This window comes from Aythya ferina (genome assembly GCF_964211825.1).
Source record: "Aythya ferina genome assembly, chromosome: 7".
In the NCBI taxonomy this organism is placed as follows: Eukaryota; Metazoa; Chordata; class Aves; order Anseriformes; family Anatidae; genus Aythya; species Aythya ferina.
In genome coordinates, this window is record NC_140302.1 from 15,049,848 (window position 1) to 15,073,428 (window position 23,581).

Consider the following 23,581-nt stretch of genomic DNA (forward strand, 5'->3'; position numbering starts at 1 on the left):
GGGGAAAAAAAGATTTGTTTATTTTGCCAACACCCATCTCTGTGGAGATTTCAAGGTAATTTAAAATATGTTCTAAATTCTTCTTCCTGAAATATGACCACAGATGTGTGTCCTGGCATTCAGCAGGAGCAGGGTCAGGACTGGAATAAGGAATTCAGGGATGCATATACACAGCTTTCTCTCTGAAAATCCCTGTTAAACCAGCCCTGATATTTACAAGGATGTATCTTCCATGCCAGGTGACTGGTGTTCACTGATAGTCAGTCACAAGGATAGAAGCAGATCTGGCAACAGTCATGTTTCAGGGATTTTTCCTTCCTGATGTTGAAAACAAGATTAACTGCAGTAGAGACTAAAAGTATAGAATACATAGTATTGCTTCTGGGGTAATCTCCTTATGATATGAGAAGCAAGAGACAAGAGTCTGGAAATGACAATAAGAGGAAAAAACAGAGGGGAAAATAAGCCAGGTTTGGAAGGGAAAAGTAACAAAAAAAATAGTGATGACTGCAAAGTGTGTGACAGCACTCAAGAGTGAAGTTTGGAGGCAAAACTATACTACTCAGTGTATTCAGCAACTTAAGTGTGTAAAGATTTTCCCCAAGAATAACACCACCCACAGAACTTGCAATAGTCATCTACAGAAAAAATGAAGCCTCACCTTGCTACACCACACTAGGCTCAACACCCTGTAAAACTGGGAGAAATCTGAACATGCCATAGAAAAATGCCCAAAATACTGAAAAGTTATGAACTGCTTGCTCATTCTCTGCCACATTTTCAGGAAGGAAACACAAACTCTTACTTTGAGAGTACAAATACAGATATATCATCTCAACTCACTTCTCAAGTCTTCTCTCAGGTACTGATGAACAGTTGAAGTGTAGACCTTAGCATTAAGCCCTAAATACAGTTCCCCATTCTTTGTCAAAATACTATATCGACGCTGACTACAGTCTCATCCAGAGCATGCATTTGTTTACTAGACAAATAAAAAGAGAGAGAGGAAAAAATATAGAGTAGAAATAAGAGAGGAATGGAGGAATGTCTTCGTATTTGTACTGGGTCTGGCTGGAATGTTAACTTTCCCGGCAGCAGCCCATACAGTGCCATACTCTGTACTTGTAGCTGGAACAGCAGTGTTATCACACCAGTGTTGTGTCTACTGCTGAGCAGCAGTGGCACAGCATTGGGCCTTTCTCTAACCCTCCTAGGGGGTGGGCAAAAAGTGAGGAGAGAAACATCACTAGGGCAGCTGACCTAAACCAATCAAAGGGATATTCCATACCATGTGATGTCACACTCAGCAATAAAAGGTGGAAACAGGAAGAAGAGGGGAGGGGTGGGCTCTCGTTGGGAAAACGTCGGTCCTCCTCTCGAACACCGGCTGCGTGCGTTGAGGCCTTGCTTCAAGGACGTGGTCAATCATCGCTCATTTGTGGGAAGTAGAGAGTAAATTCTTTCCTCTGGACTTCCATATAGCCTTCATTTATTTTGTTTGTTTGTTTTCCTCCCTTCTTTTTTATTTTTCCTTTTCCCCTTTCCCTTTTTATTTCCCCTTAGTTAAATTGTTTAGTTCATGGTAGTCTTTATTTAATTATTATTATTATTTCCCTTTAATTAAATTATCCTTATCTCAACCCGTGAGTTGTTCTTTGCTTTACTTCTCCCCCTCCTCATCTAAAGGAGGGGGAGTGAGAGAGCGGCTGTGGGGTTTAGCTGCCCAGCATGGTAAAACCACCACAGTATTCCAGATCGTTGTCTCCAGTCAAGCCAAAGCCAGACCCAATAATCACACCTGTGGCTTAATATGTTCAGTGGAAACTTCAATTTAGCAAAATTTCTTCAAATAACATCTAAAGTAAAATAGTCAATCTTTCAGTTTCTCTAGAAAAGTAATTAGCATAAATTTCTTATTAATTCAAAGGCTTGGTAACCACTGGCCCAAGCTGTTAGTAGTGGAATGTCTTAAAGCACAGTGGAAAAAGTTTTTTTCTCCTACAGAAGAATTTTAATCATCCCATGCTAGCATAACTAAGGCAACCACAGAAACCAAGTTTTTAAAACCAATCTCCCTAAAGGCTGTATTCCTACTATACGATATTAACAGCTTAACAAGTCTCAGCCTACATGAACACCACTCAGGATCCCATCTTTTTCCTGTGTTCATATGCAAACAGAGCAAACTAAGTTAGTCAGGCTTCATCATACGGAAATATATTTCCACAGAGGTATTAGGAAAATCCACACACACACACACACAAAAAAAAAAAAAAAAAAAAAAATAGAGAGAGATTGAATCAAATCACTTACATGCAGCAGACATTTCACAAGAAACTGCACCCCAGTATGCTATGGAGGAGGTCTGTGAGATGCATGCAAGCTCAAAAAATCTGAGGCTCTTGAGAATAAAAACAGTTGTGCAAAAAGAAAAAAAGATTTTGCACTGGCAATGGTTATGATTACGATAATAAGAACTGCAGTTTCTGTCATAGAGCACTACTGGATTGCTATCCTAAAGCAATAGCTTCAGCTTTACCTGCTGGTTCCAAGTGCTCGGTTAAAAGTTTCAAACTCTGAGGTCCTCTGAAACAGTGATGAAAAAAACTCTTACTAATTTCCTGAAGTTGTCTCAACTCCACTGGCACTTGGACTTCGACAGTCATGAGGATCAACGTGACAGTTGTTGAAAAGCAACAGATACTGAAAATACTGGATACTGGAAGCAATTAGTACATTCTTTACCAGCCACTACTGATGGACAGTGATATCCTCATTGATCAAGCTATTGCTGCTTTAATAAATAGGTGAAATTATAACAGCAAGAGCTCTTGTTTGCCTTAGCATGACAAGCTTCAAAGTTTTTTTCTCTTTTAAACTGCAGAAATATAACTAGATTGTATACCTATGTTCCTATGATAATGTTCTAAAAGATAAAATCTGATACGTGCTATTTTTCTCTGTAACAAAATATTACTAAAATTTGTATTTTGAATAGCAAGTTTTCCTTGGCTATTACAAGTAACGTGCCTTAGTTCTCAGAGTATAAACCCTTGCTGAAACTGGGCTGCAGCGCCATGAATGTTTAAAGTCTGTTATCAGTAGCGCTGTTTGCGTGTATTACACCGCATTTATGATTTTTTTTTAATAGAAAAGCACACACAAAGTGTTTTGAGAGAAAACTTTTGACAGCTGCTTAACTGGCTACATTTTAATCCTTCTAGCCAGTCTGATAGCATTTTTTTCTCATTATTATGTTTTATCCCCCCCCCCCCTTGATTTTGTTTTTGTTAGGAGGGCATGTTTAAGGGAAGATTTTCATTTCAGCCTATGCTTATCCAAGAAGCAGTCAAGGACACAGCAGCTGCAGAAACATACCGAGTTTCCACAAAAACTCCCTTCTCTAACTGGGGAAGAAAGAACACCAAGATATTAAAATGCTTCTTTTAAAGCACATCTCAGATAGGTCTTCATCTCTTGCTGATGCCCCATGATTACAAGGTGTCCAAGTCCAGTCATCTACAGCATTATTCAGAAAAGTCACCTTAAAGGTAGAGTGAATAACAAAGCTACTAGTCAGTGAATATGTATTACAATTGTCTGACCTGTGTTTATGTCACCAGATAAATGCTTACACACAGGTACAAACAGCCAACTGAGATCATCCCTTCAAGGAAGGGGGAAGAAAAAAGAAAAAAAAAGAAAGAAAAAAAAAAGAGAAAAGAATTCTGGCAGACAGGAGAAAGAAGCACTACAGCAGGTTCCATCCATGCCCCCCCCCCTACACCCCCCGCTGCTTTCCCTGGACTGTGGTATGAAAAAACAATGGCTTTTCTGAGGCTCTGTGCAGACAAGGCAGCTCTGAAAAAACTAATAGCCATGATTAATGACAATGGGCTAGAGGAGAGTTGGGACACAGCCGCCACATATATCATCCGTTCCCATCAGTCTCTGCTCCTCCCTGCCCCTCTTCCTACTACCAGCAAGGCATTATAAAAATGTCTTATCTGCTTTTGACTTTTTTCTGAAATCACAGCACTGCTGAAAAAGAAGGGGGGAAAAGAAAGAGAGAGAGACAAAGAGGCAATAGGGTGAACAAGAAAATGGCATGTAAAATAACTATAAGATATTCCAGGGGAAAATGCACGAGCTGTAATCATTCAAGATTTCAGCAACTTGACTCTTCACATGCTGAAGCCACATTTTCAAGGTCTTATCTGCCATATGGTTCCCTGTTTGGATGATTTATTAGGTGTAGAAAGCACACTGATAAATTTTACTGCATTTCCCTGAATAGGCAACCTATGGTGTCAATAACAAAGCTCAGGCCGCTTTAATGAAAACTGTAAGCACCAAAGGGTAACCATTTATTTATGAGTCACTACAGTATTACTAGGACAAAATTTATCTTCCCTTCTCACGCACTCTGCAGAAACCAAATCTGGTCAAAGAAACGGCGATCACATCCATATGTCAGTGACTTACTAACATGTCTCCTGCACACTCAGGGCTTGTATCCAAATAAACAGTTTCCATTTAATGACTATTTTTTTTTAATGTAAAAGAGGCTCTTAAGTTTGAAAACAGAAAAAAAATACACTGGTGATAACTTGCATATCTACAAAAATATTATGCAGTGTAAATTTTCTTTGTGCAAGACAAAAAATAAAACCTATCGAAAATAAGCACCATCATTTCAATGGTTTAAGTTTTATCTGTATAGGACTGTATCATCAAAATCACTTTGGATAATCTTGGAAAAAAGGAAACTGAAAGCAAATGACAGCTCATAGATGTGAAAAACAGTGCTTACGGCTCCATCAAAGATTTCAGAAGACAAATAATTTGACACTTTGGCCTTAATTCAAAAACCACAACTCTTGAAATTTCTTATTTTTTTCCTTTTTCTTCTTTTTTTTTTTTTTCCCCCCCAACACAATCTTTGGTCTAAAAGAAAATATTGCAATTGTTCTGTTTCACATGCTGAGAGTTACTTATGTCTTCTGCCCACATGCCTAAGGCACTTTAAATGCCCTCAAAAATTGCAGAAGATAGCTGGGTAATATAGGCACACTACTTATATGCACTGTTTGAAAGGCAAACTGAAATTCTTTGTTATTCATCCTACATGAAAATCATCAACTATTCAGACCTGATCAAGACCGACAGAACTGCTTGTTTCTCTTGCTCACACATATGTGCCCCATCTTCTTCCCGCTTTAAAAACAACCAGCAAACCAAGTCACACCCCACCCCCATGCATCATTTGCTATGAATATCAGGATTAGCATGAACACAGGTGGTGAGGTTTTGGCTTCAGCTATTGAGTGTTTTTTCTTTTTCTTTTTTTTTTTTTTTTCCTGAAGATAAGCAACAGCATATGTAAATAATTAAGTTAGATTTCATTACTAGATCATTCATATAACTACTCGACACCGAACTAAGAAGTGCCACACTTTAAAAAGTTCAACAGTTGTCACTGCATATTTGAAAAGGCCTTATTTTCACCGAGATACTTCAATGGTAGCTTCCCCATCACAAACTATGGAAAACCTTGCCCTTAACATCCACCTTTAGCACAGATACATAACATGTTATCGGTACACACGTGTCCTTTTTATTATAACTATAAACCTATAGCATCAATGAATAGTTCTTGGCAGAAATCCAACAGCAAACACAGAATTTTAGTCCTTGGGGGCACGGAGCACTGTGTTTAAGGAGCTGGGCAGTTAAAAGACTGGCTTTCTACATGGGTTTTTAACCTTTGATTAGTGTTGCCCGAAAATGGCTTTCCGTGTGAGTAGTTGAATGCCACAGTGCAGGTGCAGAGTGGAGAGCTGTTCCAGCCCAGGTCAGCCTCCTTCACAAAGCCTGACCCCAAGGTGACAGGATACCATGTCATGACCAATGTGCAAAACATCAAGACGAAGAAAGTGCCAGGTAATTAATCATTTTCTGAATTACCAAGCATCTTCTTCCTTGCTGCTAAAAAAATACCATAAGAAAAGCATGCCCAAATCACTACAAACAGTTTTTCTCAATTTAACACTTCAGTAGAAGCCAAACAGTGCACTCTGAAATCCTCAATGGAAACCATAACATATATTAGCATTCTGCAGATAGGGCACCGTTGTTCCTCCCTCCTTCCTTTCTTCCTTCTTTCCTTCCCTCCCTCCCTCCCTCCCTCCCTCCCCTCTCACAGAAGACAGTTAGGAAGAAGAAATTATTTTACACTTCATTTTTAAGTGGAGAGGGGGATGAGGAAGGAAGGGCCTGACACATCTCAGTATCAAAATAATCCATCCTACATAGTATTGCCACAGGTTCCTCTGTATTTTCCCCCACTCCCAAACAGAGGGTTCGTCTCTACTGTTCTACCTGACTAGTAGAAAATTGCTGACAAACATATACCAATGTAAAGATATGGAGGCTCACAGTGAAAGCTGGTGTATTTTTTGTAGTCTTTATCCAGCTCTATGTCACAGCTTTGAACATCAGAGATTTCATACATGTGACAAAACAGTCAGTCATCATCATCCACACCTTTCCCATTTGAAAGAGCCTAATGGGAGTCTCCACATGCCTGTCTTCTCCAGGCAGGTCCCTAAAGCTGACCCTCTCCCTTATCGCCCCTCCAGCACACAGTTCCCACTAGCTATGGAAACTGACCCTGGGAGCAGATTTACCTGTGAATGACATAACCTTCTGTCACAGCCTTTCTGTGAGTCAGTTTTATGGATTAAGAAATGTACTCCAGCTTTTTTAGCCAACAATCATTTTTATTTGGCTTTCCTCTGGTGATATTCTAGATATTCCCTGAAAGTATCAGAGCAGAAAATACATGCCAGACTACTAGTTGTAAATTGGTGCCAGGATTGTAACCCATCAGCTGCAACCACCCATGCACACAATCTTTACGCCCTCCAAAAATAAACCCTACACTGAGCTGCGCAGTAATAATCTTCAGGACCATGATAGTTTTATAGTTAAGGGTGAAAAATGTCTCTAATCCTATGTTTACACTGAGCACTCTTTGGGAGCAGAAACTGTATTTTTACTGTGTGCCTATGCACCAGAAAGAGGTCTGCAACCCCAGTCAGAAATTCCTTGATACCTCCCCATTACTAACTGTACATCTCTATTTTTTCTCAGCAGATACAGTCAAGGGGGAAGGGAGGGCAGTCTTTTAAAATGGAAGCTTCTTACCTAGGTGCCTGCACTTCCGTTTTTTCATTACATTTATTTCTCCCTACAATACCTGTCTGGTTTAAAAATATGCCTCAGTTCCTATAAATTACCATAAATAAAACAGTGGCTGAACAGCACCTTTACACAGACACACATGTAGTAATGAACACTTTCAAAACATTCTGCCAAGCGATACAACAGGGCATGCATTTTCAGAGCAAGTAAGCATATCACAACTGTGCATCCCACCATGCATCTTATAAGATCTACAATATTATCTATGAGTCTGTTTTGTACAATGAGGTAGAAGAGCACAGAGCATGATGCCAAGGCTGCAAGCGGGCTCTTCCCCTCCTGTGAGAGCACAGCTCACTTCAGCTCAACTTTGAATCAGGATTATGCTGAAACTGAATTATAGCTTTCTCCCCCCCACGCACATTTATGCTATTCCCCATGGACTGTTTGGGTGTCAAATCTGCATAATCACTGTATATTATTTTTCAATAACCATAAAGCAGGCAAATCACTGTGCTGCCTGACAACCATTAGCCAATAAGTGCACAAAGTTCTTCACATTTTTCATTTGGTGGTTATTTCCCCACAGCTGAACTATAAATACAAAATACGCTTTTCCTAACTGTTTATAGTTACTTAGAGCATGTAATACTCTTTCTCCCCTTCATCTTCAACTTAGCATAATATACTTGACTACAGATATACCCAAAAATATTACAGTCGTGAAAAGAAATCTACACAAAGACTACGACTTTGGCTCTGGTATTTCAGGTAAGTCAACTGCCCAGTAATCATAACCTATGATGGAGGAGATACTGCATAGAAAAGAAGAAATTGCAGGACAGCACAGAGAAGAAGACTTGAAAAAAGAAATGGGATGGAATGGACAAACTAATTTTTGTTACACAGGAGTAACTGGCATGATTTCCCATACACATGACATGGTACTTACTGCATTACTCAAAACATGGAAAAGAACAAAAGGGGATGGAAGACTGAGGAAACGAATTGGAAAAACTCTTCTAGTTTAATTTTGAGCTTCTGACTGTTCAAATTTTCTTCCTATTCACTTAAATTATTATTTTTTTTTTCAGCACGAGTCATTTCAACATAGTTTCACTTACCTTCGTATTTAAGATCTGAAATGATCAAACGTAAGTCTAAATACATTTCTGTACAAACAGTGCCTCAAAGTTTACACAGACCAAGGCAGTCATTAGAGTACAGCATTCAAGCTATTTTACAATCACATTTAATACCAATAGCAATGCACAACAAAACACACCTTTAGTACTTCTTTAATGGCTATACTAATTTTAATTAGGAATGGGAATAAAATACTTGTTTTTAAAATGTCTTTTTGTAGAATTCTAAAGGTCAAGTTGAATACATCAGGAATTGTATAAACTTTGGTTATATAAACTTGCTGTTAAGCCCTCTGACATACGGTTCTCTTCTGTATAAAGCTAGACTACTATATAGTTGAAATCTAACTACCCATCATAAACGCCTTCAGTATGTTTGAAATAGCCTATCGGACAACATTGTTCACACACTGACATCCCAGGCTGATTTATGAAAGATCAAAGGCTGTAGTTGGTAAGTATTAAGAGGTACATGTTTTACAGAATGAATAACTTTCCTCATTCTCACTAGTTCTTATGGTTTTTACAACAAATTGCCTGGCTCTCAAGAACAGGCTCATAAAAAGAGTGAAAAACACTTTTCTATCCCAAGCCTTCTAAAGACTTGAAAAAAAAAAAAAAAAAAAAAGAAAAAAGTTGTAGACACTTTTGAAACTATAAATTTAAACACTTCTAGAATTTTAAGAGTAGTACTAGCCTAAATTTATCTCATACATATATTTATACTAAGTGGTCAATGAAAACATAGGAACAAACATAAGATAATTATTTGAGTCTTTTTTCTTTGATTTTGGGCCTTTAGATAAACAGAATATTCTCCAAAAAGTGTATTTTTCCTGATGGGGTTGGTTCTGTGGAAGACTAAAACCTTGTATGTTACACAGGCAAAACTGTAATGACCTCTAGGAAGTGAAATATGGTTACTTTTGCCATTATGAATTACCTTCTAAGGCTAACAGAATTTCAATTACCAAAATAAAGGCAGCTAGCCAGAACAAAGGATGTCCATATTTAATTTTTAAAACTAGTGGCAACTTCCATCAGTATATCACTGTGGTGATCCGCTGGCCAGAGAGAGGCCTTCAGAGAGCTTTCTGCTGTTGACCTGCAACAATGCAATTCCCAGCATGGCTAGATCCACTAACAAGACTGTGTTTTGGGACTGGCATTTTGGGAGGAAAAAGTAAAGGAAAAGGAACAGTTTTTTCTCTTTCAGTTCCTCAGTCGGCAATCTAGAGGAAAATACATGCATCACAAAGCACTAATACTAAGGAAAAATCCCTGTGCCAAGAGACCTTTAAGAAAAAATAAATCATCATCATACATGCTACATGAAATAGATAGAGACACACATTTCCTTACCAAGAAGGCATCTGTGACCCTTACGATAAGATTTTTTTCCCAATATACAGGAAAAATATAGCTTTTCTGAGTCTCCATATCTAAGTGACTATACTGTGGAAGACAGTAGAGAGCCACTACCAGTTCTGCACTACTTGCTAAGAGCTCTATTTCTCAGAAGAAAGGAATGAAGGAAACGAAAGAAGGAATGAGGCAGACAACCAACAGAACTATTTTGTATAAGTTGCCTTAAACAGGAGCTGGGAAAAATATAGGCAGATAGACTGGTACATAGACATCCAGATCATTGAAAGCCTTCTTGCTCTCAACTGAGAGAGAATCATACACACACACACACACCATATTGTGCTGCATGATGTCCTATAAAAACATCAGGTCTAACATTCTCTTCTGGAAGCTTGAGGTTTAACACAATATAACCCAAACTAAGGTGTCATGAATCAGCAAAAAGTAGAGAAGAGGCTACTGACAAAGGTAGCGGGGAGACAGATAGTGTGACATTGTTTCAGAAAATTCTGAATAAAAAGAAGTGAGCAAGCAAAACTACACTAAAAAAAAAAAAAAAAAAAAAAAAAAATGGCTACAATGCTTCAGAATTAAGTCTGGGCATCAAATATTCCTGAAATCTTTGTTTTAAACTGAGACCAAACATCCTGAATGTCCTGATTGAAAGTGTGATTTCAGACATGGTTTTCTGACTTTCACGCATCAGAATGCACAGCCATTAAAACCTGAACAGGTAAATTTTGTTAGTCACAGGATTCAACATTTTGCCTTCTCTTCCTTGAATATATTTGCTAATTGATGACTTCTTGCAAACATGGGCATTGTCTTTAGTTACTTTCTCAACTTTCCAGCTACTTAGATGGGAACTACGACTTCAACAATCCTGTCCCTCATAGGAAAATTCCTATTTTCCAACGGGGGAAAAAAAGACAATAAAAAATACTCTGAGATTCAAAAGCATCATTCTAGATTTCCATGTTTTCCTGGAGGCAGCCCCCTAACATAGCATTCCATCACAGAAGTAGAGCAACATACAGCTGCAGCACCCCAAAGCACTGTGCTAAACAAAACCAGGAACACAGAAGTTCAGACATCTTGAAAGCAAAAGATATATTATAATTCATGAAGCATCAATGCCTTATTTACTGTAATTCTTTACATATATATGTGATATAGGAATGGATTTTCTTAAAAGTCACATCATCCCCTTAGCTTATAGGGAAGTCTTAAACTTCCTTGAATTGGGAGGGCAGACTTTCAGTAAAACTGAACTGCACAGGTGCATATGTTACCACATATCTCTGATAAAGGCAAGAATGAAAAAAAAAATGGTATAAAACCCACTGCTACAAGAGCTCATGCTTGTTTTCCTGCTTGCTATGTTATTTTCTGACCATTTCCTGCTCTTTACAGACAGAAATACCCAGCATAACGTAAGTACTAAGGTACTTATGCTTACATAAGCTATGTGTGTAGCCAGGGCTACACAACAGACTTAATGGTGTGTCACTGACACCATGCCTCACTTTGAATGCTGTATACTTGGAATTCTAAGCAATATTGTGCCTAACGTCTACTGGAGAAGAAAAAAAAAAAAAAAAAAAAAAAAAAAAAAAGCCCTCAAAGAAATGCCTCTGCTAGACAAAGGTGGAAAAAGCTAAGAAGAGCAGAGCAAATATTCTTCACAGAAAAGGAATGGCTTCTATTCTACTTCTAGTGAAGTTCTAAGAGAAGATAAAATTAGACTCTGAATTACCAGACACCTGATCCTCTAAAGAAAACTTGTCAGCTACCATCTACAAATGTTTCTTTTGGTGATACAACACAATGCTGCACATACCTCCAAAAATACAAAAAAAAAAAAAAAAAAAAAAGTTTCAATTAAAGGATCAACATTCTCTAAGAAGCTCATCCTACTTCTTTTCCTCATGGTGTGTCACCTGCTACTGCAGTCTTTTTATTTAGATACATTTTTAAAAGCCTTATTTTTGGACATTAATAGCTTAAGAAACTGATATCAGGTCAATAGAACAGTGAACTGATATTTGACAAAATACATGTTTGCAATATTACAATTGACAGAATTATAAAAACCCCATGCACTCCAATACTGAAATATTTCTACTTCCAGCAGTGAAATATTTGCAGATTTCCTTCACACTTTTCCCTTTTACATTTTTTCAGTCACCTCATGTCTAGCCACTTCGTTTAAAAAAAGATACTAATTTTATAATTTTATAAACAAAAATCTCCTTTTGGAATTGTATTAATCTTTTTTAATACAGATATTTTTGTATTAATTGCATTTATTTTATTAATATGCATTAATTGCATTAATACATTTTTTTTTTTCACATGTTATAAAGCAATTTGCATCCCCTGCTCAACTGCTTTCCTTTTAGCTGCATTCACACTGGAAATAATTTTAAGAGTTCCTCTTATGCTATTTAATTTATATTAGAAAAGAGAGGGCTTTCCCACACCTTAAACACATTAATTGAGGAGAAAAAAATGCTGCATAGAGTCTGCTCTCAGAATGCATCTATTATCAAATTTCTCAATGCATGGAAAACAATTCCAAGTCACTCAAAAACTGTAGTAAGGATTCAAAACCATAGTATTATCTTCATTACACTTACTCCCATTCCACAAGTTTTGAAACCTAAGAACATAGGCACACATAATACTTCATTACCAGTTATTTCAAAAACATATTAAATTGGTTATCTACACAAGAAATACTCTTTAATGAAAAGGTGACTATACTTCTTATTGTTATTATCACTTCTCATGCCAGCCTCAGAACACGTGAACAAATTTATTTAACAATCATTATATGCTGTACTAAAACAAAACTTCAAAGTCTTATTCTGAAATTGCATGCATTAATCCTTTTAAATAGTCATTACTATTAAAAAAAGCAACAATCAATGGCTGCAGAAATATGAATTTGCATTTTCAAGAATGTTTGGAAACATTAGTTATAATTAGCAAAACAAGGATTGTCCCCATGACAGCCTTTCTTTACAAACCTTTGATTGTTTGACAAGAAAAGGTCATGTTTTGTAAAATCCTGGAAAGGTCATTCAATAACAAATCACATGAATGAAATCACAAGAGTTCAAGGAGGTTAACAGAAACACCACAGGCATTAAAGCATGTTTTCAAGGTAAACAAGGTAAAAGAAAAACAGTCTGCCTTAGCTCTGGAAAAAGGAAAAAGCAAGTAGTCTCTAATTTGCTACACACTGTAATTTTAAAACATTTTCTCTGCACTTGGTGGTTTAACACTACGTATTATTTCTCATGTTCGACGCATTTAGGGAAGGATTAACAGATAACAGAGCCAAAACATTTAAACATCTCTTCAAATAGCCTAGGTTGACCTTAGTAGATTTTTCCGCCTTAATCTTGTGACCAGACACTTAGAAAAAAAACAAAACTTAACCTCCATCTCAACTAAATCTCAATCTTAGATCTCAAAACTTCACTGCTTGAAACTCTGCCAGCCTTTCAGCTAAACACTTTGACCTGCCTGTGACCTCCTATTTCCAGGTCTATTTTCTTCTTTACCAAAAGAACACAACATTTTTCACAGGCAGGAATAACAAAGAGTTGTTTATATAGGGTAATTTAACTACAGGATCAGTGCAGGGAGCAGTGTGATGTATTTGATCCACAGACCAAGGGAAAAAAGCACTGCTCACCAGTGTTAGAGAAAAGCCTATTGAATAGTTTTCCTGGGGCAAGCCAGCAAATTGGGGTTCTTTTCATGTCTAGGCATAAAAAAACGAATTCAAGAATGATCTTGGGTCTCTGTCTCCACAGGGTGTTAAAGCACTGGCCTACTGCAATTCTGAAGTTTTAAAGTTCCATTATCCTGGTGAAAAAAAGGAGTGCTTATTTACATAAATTCAACATTATTCAAAAGAATTTGCTACACAGGAGGAAATCTTTTCTAATACAAAGAATTTAGAATTACCAACTATGCTTAGTTTATCAGCATTACACTTGTGTTTTCATTTATGACAGGCTATTTGCAAACTGTAATTTATTATGGACCTCTTTATGAGATTAATTTAACAGGATCAGACCTGTGGACCACCTAAAGTTACATGTTGGCTGGCAGTAGCTAGTCTCATGGGGGAGAAAAGCACAGTGACAGCAACACGGAACAGTCTCAGGACACACTGTTGTAACCCCTAACACAGATTCAGACTTCCATCTTAGCTTCATGAGTTCAAGAAAGTCTGAAAACATTCAAGTTTCATACCAATATCATTAGATACTCCTATGTGATGCTTCTCATCCATTTCAAGTCCAGGTAATAGCATCTCTCTAAATGCAGACACCAATATAGACAATTAAATGTGTTAAAGTAATCATTTCTTCTATCATAAGCTTGATAGTAAAGCTAACAAATCAAAACAACTTGGCTTTCCCATCACCCAAGCTGAATAGATATACTGAACATTGCATTTCTTACTAGAAGACCACTTTAACACTGGGTTCATCCTTCTTTGGAACTAACAACAGAAAGCGTTATCCGGTTCCACTATAAAGTTTAAAAGCTTGACATTTTAGCAACCTGCAGACAAAGGAAAGCCTGCTGACCTCAGAGCACCACCCAAGCAAGGCAACAAGCTTCGATGAAAGAATGCAGCAAATAAAACAAATGCACACTCGTTGAGGTTTCTGCTCTGCCCATGGCACAGTAAACTAGTTTAGGGTAACACAGCAGAAAACTAAAACTGCTAATAAACAAATAGGATTGGTTTTCAGTTACAGCATTCTCCTCAATGTTTTAACCATGACAGAACACTAACACTTTCACAACAGGGCAAACAGAAGAACTGGATCAATGCAGCCTGCACATGCTTCAGGTCACAATGCTTCTCTTCTGCCCTTCTACATGGGCGTGCTCCTCTGCACACCTCGAATAGGCTCTTCTCTAATGCCCTGCTCCTAACCTTTTCCAGAAAAAGGGGCAGAATATATACCAGAGGAAGCACAGGAAGTTCAGCTGCTTGATGGTCATGGAAATGGTATCATGTTTGGTCATCCATGTGAGCCCAATAGCACGAAGAGCCATTAGCAGCCATGCACTACCAATATTTAAATAAAACCTTGAAAATGATTTCCAGATGAAGTCAAGGCAGTCAGGGATATATTCTTTTACAAGAAGGATGCATGCCTTCTAAGGAATTAAGGAACAAAATACTAAAAACAATCACGAGCATTACAAAGACTTTACTAATTAGCATACATTTTGTTTTTCTACCCACATATACACAGGCAGACTATTCCTGATAAAATATATTCATTTGCAGAAATATAATATGACTGCCTATAGGACTATCAAAAGTACATCTGGCTGACATCTAGTTCTCAGTCCATATCCACCCAGTATAGTTTTTCATCTTATTTCAGCACTATCCATGTGCTGGCAGAACATCTTTTGTTCTTCACTATAGGACAACTCAAGACATTTGATCCATGCATTACCAAAGCTTCCAGTTTTGACACAGGCTTATACTGTCCTTTAGTAGCATTTTAGGAGCTGTGCAGGAAGTATTCTCCAACATGTGGTCCAGAGCTCCGGTGTTACAGTGTTGTCATTATTTTGGCATTTAGGGATCATGTGGTACCTTTTCCTACAGACTGCAGCATTGCCTTCCTATTTTGAAGAGCTCAAAAAAAAAAGAACTGTTCTAGAAATGTTACTTGTCCATTAGTGCTATTGTTTCTTTAAAAAGCTATACCAGTTTGTACTATGACTGATCAAAATGACTATCAGAAACAAGACACCTCATTTTGTCTTTCTTGCCAACTATTTTAGCTTATTTGCCATGAGCACAGGGTATAATTAATATCACACAGGAGCCAGCATTGTCATTTTTCAAATCATTTCCCTGGAAATGTTCTACACCTCTTAATGGCCCTGCTAATGCTGTAGCTGTCATGTTTTGGACAGCTGCGCTTTTACAAGACAAACTCAGCTGCGCCATGCGCCTCTCTGTAGACTTTTTAGCTCAACGGCTCAGAGGCCATGAATGCCAGCTGGTAACGGCTATATGGAAATCTTTGATTAATTTTTTTACCTCTAGACGCTGACTGTTGCTCAAATGTCACCTTCCCAGTTTCCATCCCTAGCCAGTATTTCACCCCCCTCCCAGTACTGTTTGATGGATGAAGAATCAACTGAATGGGCCAAAAATCTTATGACTAATTAAAGCCAATATAGCCAGCCCAGATGTGGAGCTAACACAAAGTCTGGAGAGGGTCCAGGTCACACACATGAAATGCTCAATTGTTCAAGAGATGGAGCTCTTAATGACATTTACTGGGCTGGAGTTAACACGAACTGATATTCAGGGGGCAGTACGGAGACAGGACAGGAGTTGCATTTTGTCAGGCTTTACCTTCACAGCGTACAGCCACAGCAAGCTAGCTGCATCGATCAAATGAAAACATGCAGCAACTACACAGATATTGTGAAGTGATTAAGAAAGTCAGTCAGATTTTATGCTGTTTTACTCTGGAAATGATGTGAAGCTGACAATAAGAACAAATTAGTAGTGCTCAGCAGTCATCTAGTCAGGTAGGTTGGTTTGAATTCAGCAATTGATTCTGCCTATGAAGCAATACTAAGCGTCTTCGTACTGAGTCGAAGAACCAGAGAATGTGATCAATAAACAAACCTAACATATTGTAATTTCTAATACATACAAGTATGCTAACTATCCATTTCTGCAGATTATACGCCTCTGCAGCTCTCCCGTTTTAACTTCCTCTTCATTAACAATCTTCACTCCTGAGAAAGAAGATGGCAAAACTTATTTTCCCAGCATGTCTGCAAAATACTGGATAAAGTTATGTTCAGCAGTTCAGCAGCAGCAATTGTCCCAGTTGAAACCAGCCAGGCCAGGAAAAGTGACATGAACAGGATGCTGCTAAACATGCACAATTCAAAAACACACACTATATTCTCTTCTGCATGATTTGCTGCCATTTAAAAGACAATAAACAGCAACTTTAGATTGCTAACAACATGTCATTTAAGGTTTGCTGTTGCTCAACATCAAGAAAAATCAATGCCAGCTCTACAGGGGCAGAAAACGCAGAGAAGTGAGCTCCATTTCAGGTCTGTTTGAACTCATTTCCTTTCTCCATGGTTGCCCCCTTGTACACCCCCTCAGGCATCCCCTCACAGCAGGCATGACAGCTTGACACATTGACAGCTTGCACTGAATGACAACTGATTTGTACAAATTTCAAGCCTTATAAATCTACCTGTCACAACAACAACATAAAAGAGCTTGGACCCAGCAGGTAACTCAGAAAAAGCTTCCCCTGACAGCATTTTCTGAAAAGCAATGGCTTGCCTCCTGCCAAAAATTCCAACTATCATCCTTGTATAACTTTGAATAAAAATTCAGGGCCCATTTTCTTGCCAACAGGCTACCAATCGTCTTATTTAAAGATTAAAAAGAGTGAACAAGAAAAAAAAAGCCATCCACAGAATTTCATTTTATACTGATATGAAAGTAGTACCACCTGCTATGGCAGGATTACCACACCATTTTTCTCTACAGTGCTCAGACAGAGTAAATGAGCAAGGCTTTTTACGGTATTTAAACAATATCCCAGATTGCGATGCTGTTATGCATCCATTACATTAGAGCTGTTAGTCAATGCCACTCTTGCTGATAGAAGTTCAAGAGTTTTTTCACTTTGAGAGGTTGTTCTGTTTTGTTTTGTTTTTGTTCGTTTTGGTTTGTGTGTTTTTTTTCTAGCTTAGTTGTTAAAAAAGCAAAATTCCAATTTCAGACACAAGCAAGGCTTTTCAACGTACATTTTGCTGTCCAAGTCTGGTGGAAATCCACGTGGACGTTAGTTAAAATGCTAAGCACTCAATGCTTTTGTAGGGGATGCAAGACTAGTATGCAAAAGAATTTTGCAGCAGCATTTGATGCTCCATTTGCAGCATTTGATGCTCTAAAGGAACAGAAAGGGAATAAAGTAATTCTGTAAAAGGCCTTTACAGAAGGAGTTTATACCAAAAGAGTTATGAAACCCTGCAAGAAGACTCCAAAGATGATGAAACATATACGGTATTTAAAATGAGAAAGTTTTAAAATACTCTGAGAACTCCCTGTGGGACAACCTTCCAAGTATCAAAGGTGCCATAGGAAGCACCAAGTCAGCTTCCCTTAATCCTGAAAAAAAAGATCATATTAAAAGATACCTGCCATTAGGGAAAAAACAAGTTACTTGTGGTGTTTTACCTAAATAAATAAAATGTTCAGCAGCTTCCAGTCATAGTCTATAAAGATCCATAATAATAACTTTCTACTAAGCTTCTAGATAATAAAGGCAATTAATAATACATGTAGAATTTGTATAAATTGCTAATTCAGCCCATGAGACCTAAAAGAAATGGCTTTCTTGCCTTTTAATGCAGGTATTACTGAAAATTTTAATTGTTCAAGTCACTTTGCATGCATACAGCAAACTGATGATCAGTGCAAATTATAACAGCACAAGTTGAGTACCATTTCACATTTGAGGCTGCTGTGCTCTAAGTTCACTATTGTCATGGCTTTGGCTGGGATAGGGTTAGTTTTCTTCATAGAGGCTCATATAATGTGTTTTGGATTTTTTTTATTAAAATAGTGGTGACAACACACTGTTGCCTCTTTGAAGAAAATTAACTCTATCCCAGCCAAAACCAGGCCAATTATAATAACCTAAGATGGGGAAAAGCTCTTATTTTCAGTACTTCCCTGACAACTCCCCTGGTTTCCCTTCTGTAATGATTTTGTGCAGACAGGAACACTATCACATAAAATCATTCTAACAGAAAAAAAAATACCCCCGCATGGGGGTAGTGTCTGAAGAACTTCAGCACACACCTCTGCTCCCTTACCACTCATGGACATCTAAGAGTTGCATTATCTTTGATCAAAACAAGGGGGGAGGAAAGGAAAGCAAATAGCATTTTTCAGATAAAAACAAATACACAGACATGTGAGAAATTTGTAGTCGCAGAGAAAATGTTTGCACTAAAAATTAATATTTAACAAAAACATTTTTCTGACGGGAAAGTTTTCTCGTTTCTGTGCCCTATATAGCAAAATGGTAAGTAAGAAAGCGTAAGCAGACTGCTGACAACTTCCCATTGAGGCACAGGAACATAAAGCTATGTAAGACAGGATAATCACACATCACAGATCTTTGAAACAGGTGGCAAAGGCTAACCAGCCAAGAGAAACCACTTAAAGTCCTCTCAGAACTACTTGCACTGATCTGCTCAATGCAGTCCCCAGCCTTACAAAGGAGGAAAAGACAAGTGACTTCCATAGCTCCCTTAGTGACCATTACCCACCTTGAAATGGACTAAGACAGTTATCTGAAGACGACCAACAGTCAACTACAAGTTATGGGCAGGAAGTTAGCATTGTGATTCAACCATCTTGGCTGGATATCTTGCAACAAAATACATGCAATCTCTTTTTCCAGTAATGGGAACCTTGTGTATGTGCATGTTTCTTCAAAGCTTTACTCCTAATATTTTTTAATGGATAACAACATCACTTTTATACTAGAATATGAAATAATATAAAATTACAATCACTGGAGGGAGTTCCACCCCCATTTTGTTTTTCTAAAGCAACTAAAGCACTGTGCCAGCACTTGAGCCATGACTGAGGAAGGAACAAAACAGGGACATTCTGGCATTCTGGGGGAAGCATTTGGCATTCTGGGGGAAGCAGAATGCCATCTTCTTCCAATGGTAGAGAAGAGGCTTGGATTTTAGTATTGCTGGAGTTGACCGCTTCCCCGGATTTGGTAACCATAAAAATCAACTACCATTGATTTTTTCCCATGCCAGTTTTACAGCACATACAGGCCTTGTTTAAAATACATAGCCAGAATAGGGCCCCTAACGAGAATACTTATTATCTCTCAGAAAATGAGTTGGGATACAAAGGAGGAGAGAAACGGATATACGCACATTACCCTCAACTTTTCCACCCTTTCTACATACAACAAAACAGAAGTCTTAACTCCATTGCATACAGAGGCAGAACCTGTTTCTGATGGAAAAGGGCTGCTAAATGCTACCAATGCTACCTGTGAGGGGCAAGTTCTAGCATTTCTAGGACCTCGTTTCTTGGACTGGTGGAAGTCAGTACATTTTTGCCACTTAGAACCCTCTGTGTTATTTGTAACTGTCAGTGGAAGGGAAATCTGTAATTGTTAAGAGGGAAAAGAGCCTGTGCAAATTCTTCCCAGTGCAAAGTGAACAGTCAATCACTTTTATAAGGACAGGAACAACTGAAACTATCCATTCGTATACTTTCCTTTAGTCAACAATATTACCTTTAGTAATCTGGGGAATGTGCATCCATAAATTACAGAAAGTGTTATTGCATTGCTGAATAAACAGCAACATTTCCATCAGCAGCAGTGGCAGCCCCACAAAGGTATAACAAACAGACTCAATCATTTTCTTGTCAAGCTTTGCAATGACTGCAGAGTTTACTGCTGGAGATAATGTTGCTTTCCTCAGCATTGTGTGCCAAACTGCAAACTGCTTATTAAAACAAAACCTCTTTTTCTGAGCAGCATGAGTTGGATAATCACTTATTGCACTCAAGAAAAAACAGGTTTGATGCCCAGAGGTGGTTAGCAATCAAGCATATGCATTAACATTTGGTTTGTAAAAACTGGTTAAAAAGTAAGTGATCTAAGAAGGAATTATGAGAACCAGTGCCCCAGGTCGATCATTTTCTCTGTTAATAAATTGTTACAGATAAAATATTTCAAACTACTCTAATATGCCTCTAAGAGAGAAATTAGCAAAGAAAGACAGGAGTGAAACATAAATCAACTCTTCCAAATCAGATATATGCTCTTTAAAAATGCTTTTCAAGAGGAACAATTGTATTGCATCCTCACATTCCAGGTACAGGTGGCAACTTGCTTTTCAAAGAAGGAAGCAAAAAAAAAAAAGTGAACTTAAAAACTAGTCAACTGTGTCAGAGATACTGTTGAAACACAAATGTGTTGTTACCATCCAAAGAAACATCTTGGCATAACTGAGCCAACCAATACACCTGAAAAAGAAAGAAAAAAAAAAAGCAGTTCAATTTTCTTTGCTTAAAACAGATTGACAACCATTTTACTTGGTTGAATAACAGGAAATTCTGAGACACAAATGAGCAAGCTCTGCCATGTCAAGAAAACACTGCAGTAAAGCAAGCCATTATTCTTGACTTAAGATTGGCTCCTTTTTTTTCCTCTTTTCATTTTCTTAATGATTAGAGATATATTAATATAAAGGTAAGCAGACAGCCTTCTCTCTGCTATGCTGGCACTGCTGATTTCCTTCTAGCACTAAGCTATCAGCTGCTCAAGAAAACAGCAACATCCAAATAAAGGAGATTTCAAGACTATTATAAGTTTTAGCTGAGTACTGTGAGACTCACAAAGCCACACACACACAAAAGGAACTTAAGAGGCTGACTGTAGCATTTGCCAGCAATCTTCAGCAAGTGCAGGAACACTATTAAAGACCATGTTGTATCCAAAGAACAAGAAAGCAAATTCTGGGACTCAGCACCTGGAGCACTTCTGCTATTCTCAAGGTGTGAAGTTCCAAACTTACAGAATCATCTTTGATTCTGCAACAGTTTGAGTATTTTTTTCACAGGTGCTTATATGACCTGAGTACCTAAACCCTAATGTGAAGTCGGCTTTGTTTTCTGTGGAAAACTGCCATCCTAACTGTAATTAGACATAAAAAGTAAGCATTTCTATCACTTATATCCAAAATTACTTCAATCTAAAGGAGGGTTAAATCATGCCAATCTGCACATCTGTGCTTCTGTTCAGCAATGATTCCACATTTATACAGCCAGAGTCATTGCATCAATGTAAGCCCTTAAAAAAAGCCTCCAAGCCAATTTAGAGAATGATAATAAATACTATGATAAATACTAGTACTTTAACTTGGTCAAATGCAAAATCATGGCCACTTTCTCACCAGATTTTCTTGTCAAATGGGATTAATGAAACAGTCAATTAAATGCTTTCATAAAATAGATTTGTAGCTATTAATATTTGAAAACCATTGAAAATATCAACTCTTTTCCTTATCCCACCTACACCTTGAAAGGCCATAAAGAAAATTAGGTTTCTATGCAGTGATCTCTGCCAGAGCAACTGTGAAATAAGAAAAACTACAAACCTTCTCCAAGGCAAAGACAAACAGACTAACTCTTTTATCATGTTTATTCCTTAACTTCCTTACTCAATTTTTTGTCCTCCTTAGGTCTTCTCTCTTTTACTTTTCCACCAGAATGACACCTACAGGGTGTGATTTAACAGATCCTTTAACAGATGTCTTTCTCTTCCAGGCTCTTCTCAAATGAATGCACTTTCTATCCAATCCAAAGTAAACTCTTTAATATGATTTTATCCATTCACTTTCTCATCTTAGCCTTACAAGTCTTGTGTTTCTTGCCACCCTTTGGTTCTCTCGACTACTCATATATTGAAATTGTCTGTAGCTTCCTCCATTCTCATTTCCAGGCCTCCCCATAGCCCTCGCACACATCCTTTCATTCATGCTCATTTCCCACTCTCTTAGGCCCAAAGTAACTGTTTATACACATCAATATCAAGAAATGCATCATCAGAAGAAAAAAATGGTAAATCAAAACAGTAACACAAAATCATCAATCCTAGCATAAAGTTCCATGAAAAAACAAATTCATCATATTGGTACAACTACTGATAAACATATTTTTTCAAACTGAACAAACACTCCGTGTATAAAATGAACTGCTGAACTGCAATATACCTGAATCACTTAACATTCATAACTAAATGCAATAATGCATCCACTCTTATTATCTTTAATTAACACCATCATATTTTGCAATTACATATGCAAGAGGAGATGTTTCAGTTATTCTGCAAGTTACCTTTCAGAGCATTAGGTATATGATCTGCTACCCAAAGGTTCCAGAGTGTCCCTTAATTCCCATCATTATCATCTGACATGCCCAAATGATTCTTTGGCTACTTGTTAATAAAAGAATCAGAAGGTGCTAATCTCATTATCGCCTTGTCAGCAGTTCCTGTCAGAGCGTTGTTGCCCATTAATCGCCTCCTGCTGCAGTCAATCAGGATCCTGCCACACACTCTCCCAACATGTTTATTCTTTTACCTGTTAAAATAGAAGCTAACCGAAGTGTCACATCACACTACATTGACTAGCACCACATTACAGAAACAATTATTTACTTTCCTGTATAGCAACACAGATATGATTGCAGAGTTCCAAACAGTTTAGCTGAGCTTAGTCTCTAAGTCCTGAGTTCCATCTTCCTAATTTATTACCTGGTTTACTTCACAGTCATGCTAACACAGCCAGGGAAATAATTGCCGCCATATGAAAAAACCCTAGAGAATTCTTATGCCCAGGAAGAAAACTGCCACTCACTGTTAAAACTGAAGAGTGCATATTTATTCCTACTACTTCAAATAGTAGGCATAATTTACTCAACAATACACACTGCGAACCTAACTCGGAGCTTATACATCCCAAAACAATTTTCTCACTATGTGCTGACAGAAATTTCAGAGACAGATATCCAGGATTATCCAAAACTTCTCTCAGATGGGTATATTTAAAAATTTCTATTTATTTTTCAAACCTTAGGAGTAGGCTAATACATGAACTTCATATTAATGAGCTTAGTATTTCCAATTAGTGAAAAAAAGAAGATAAACAAGGATAAACACTAAATAGCGTAATGCAAGGAAAAAAAAAATAAATAAATAAATGCA

At 37.6% G+C, this 23,581-nt stretch overlaps 1 protein-coding gene and 1 long non-coding RNA gene across 15 annotated transcripts in view; both read right to left on the bottom strand.

Moving 5' to 3' along the window:
• LOC311439624 overlaps positions 1–1,205 on the bottom strand; it is a 29,001-nt gene extending 27,796 nt beyond the window's left edge. Inside the window, exon 1 of the long non-coding RNA XR_014694864.1 lies at positions 844–1,205. This is a non-coding gene — a long non-coding RNA (uncharacterized lncRNA). The remainder of the gene's footprint in view (positions 1–843) is intronic.
• Positions 1–23,581, bottom strand: part of LOC311439619 (leucine-rich melanocyte differentiation-associated protein-like) — a 400,118-nt gene that overhangs the window by 281,104 nt on the left and 95,433 nt on the right. The gene's annotated exons all lie outside the window — the stretch shown is intronic.